This window comes from Pieris napi, chromosome Z (genome assembly GCF_905475465.1).
Source record: "Pieris napi chromosome Z, ilPieNapi1.2, whole genome shotgun sequence".
NCBI classification, from domain to species: Eukaryota; Metazoa; Arthropoda; class Insecta; order Lepidoptera; family Pieridae; genus Pieris; species Pieris napi.
Genome location: NC_062259.1, coordinates 1,421,857 through 1,424,310, shown reverse-complemented (window position 1 = coordinate 1,424,310; position 2,454 = coordinate 1,421,857).

Genomic DNA, 2,454 nt, shown 5'->3' with positions numbered 1-2,454 from the left:
TTTTTTTTCACACTAAGGGTTCTAACGCCAAAATAAACTTTTGGGCTGCCATTGTATTTAGTTAGAGAATCCATATTAGTAAACAAATTGCTATTTTAAATGTTTTTTTACACAATTCAGATTTCTCCAATCCAGATGGGATTTTACATATTTCATACATTTATGTTTTTTGGGAATCCTCAAAAACAAGGACCCTTATCAGGATACATTGATACATAATTATGATTTCTCTAAATATTACAATTAAGATGTGATTTTACATAATAAACATTTAATTTTTTTTAGAAATACCCTTCAAACAAACTAAACATCATCCAAAAATTCCAAAAATTTATATTAAAACATTAATATAATCCAGATGCGATTTTGTTTATTTATACGTTTTTCTTAGGAATACCCTCATAAAAATCGAAACTACCCTCATCCAAAGAATTTTTTAGACAATTTACATTTCTCTGAAAAAACAATCCAGATGCGATATTACTTATTACTTATTTCGTATTTTTTTTTAATTCCCTTAAACAAAACATTAAATTGACACACCCCATTTTTTTTAATACTGAACATTCAAGCCTCTTAAAACAATTTTTGTTCGACCTTATACTAATTTAGGGAAAACCATTGAGTTCCATAGTTCAATAGGTTATTTGACAGTCACAAAGTGCTACTGAGAGTAATCTGTATAAAACATTATGGAGTGAATAAACAAAACTTTGTTAAACGTAAATTAATAAATAAAGCTTTTTATAAATGTGACGATTATTTAAATGATCCAAATCTTTGGGATTGATTTGCTCCAGTTCAAACAATTTGTATGACTCAAAACTTGGCGATTAAAAGGAGTGGCGGAGAGTTTCTTGCCAGTTCTTCTTGTTTCTACGAACTTGATTTGCGAACTGGTAGTAAATGTAAATTTAGAATCGGTTTAACATCTTTTTTGTTGACATTCATAAGTTGTTTACCTATATATAAGTTATTTTGAGTTTATTTACCTCAGTCACGTGACACTAATTCAAATCGATGACGTAGCATGCTTAATAAAGGGCCTGCCAAATACTTTCTTGGAAGGTTGGTTGGTTTAATACGAAGATAGAAATATTTTCCGCTTAAACATATAAAAAAATGTTTGTTTACAAGCATGTTACGTCACAATGCCACGCCAGCTTGAATAGAAGCATTTTGACGGGTTATTTGTAATATGCATTTTTAAAGACTTAATAACAATTGTCTAGTCTTGTCAAATAGCCTATTCAATTTTAACATACTCTGTCTCTTTTTCTCATCTGTGAATCCAATTTGAGAGAAAGAGACAGGCGTTGGAAGCATTTCTATAATTATACTATTGCTAAAAGAGTATATGTGTATTATAAAGATATAAATAAAATATTGAATAAAATATATTTAAACTTAGCACCTGTGAAGGTACAGTCGGCAAGGGTTTGTGTTTAACCGTTATAACTTTAGGTCTAAGAAAATTAATATAGGAAAAAAACCCATTTGTTGATAGATAAAACCGGGGTTAGAACGCACAACAGGTTGTTTTTTTGACTATATTTATTCCAGCCCTAAATTTTTTTTGCTGACTATTATTTTAATATTTTTTTTGCTGACTGTACCTCCATAAAAACAACTTTAATAATCTCAGATTACTAAATCAATAATACTTTTAAATGCCGAATTAATTTACAATAATTTTTAAACCAATTTGAGACACTCTTACATTTAAAAAAAAAAATATCAAACATGATATTTTCTCATAAAAAAAAACTTAAGTTAATTAAATTAACTTAAAGATTTAAAAAAAAATTAACAAAAAAAATAGTTGCAAAAAACCGTTGCAATAAAAAATATATTTTCTCAATAGAAAAAAGTTTTATAAAAAAAATGAGGTTTAAAGCCAAAAAAAAATTAGCAAAAGATATTTTCTCATTAAAAAATAGTAACATAAATGAGGTTTTTGACCCAAAAAAAAAATTGGGTTTTTTTCTTAATAGTTTATATGCTAAAAAAAGTAAAAAATGAAGGCAATATGTACTATTAATGAAAACAATACAAAAAGGAAAAATCCTTAGGATTTATGATAAAAAAAATTTGTTAATTGAAAAGTTACTTACAATAAAAAGTAGAATAGATCAGTGGCGCTACAACCACTTTAGGTCTGGGCCTCAGATTTCTGAATCTGTTTCATGATCATTTTCAAATCGAATAGGCAAGTATCAGCCTCCAGTGCCTGACCCACGCCGTCGACTTATTGGGTCTAAGACATGTCGGTTTCCTTCACCGTTCGAGCAAATGTTAAATGCGCACATAGAAAGTCCATTGGTGCACAGCCGGGGATTGAACCTACGACCTCAGGGATGAGAGTAGCACGCTGAAGCTACTAGGCCAACACTGCTCAAATAACGTAAATGTATTTAAAGAGTTTAAAAAAGAAATCTGGTTAACGATCAGTTT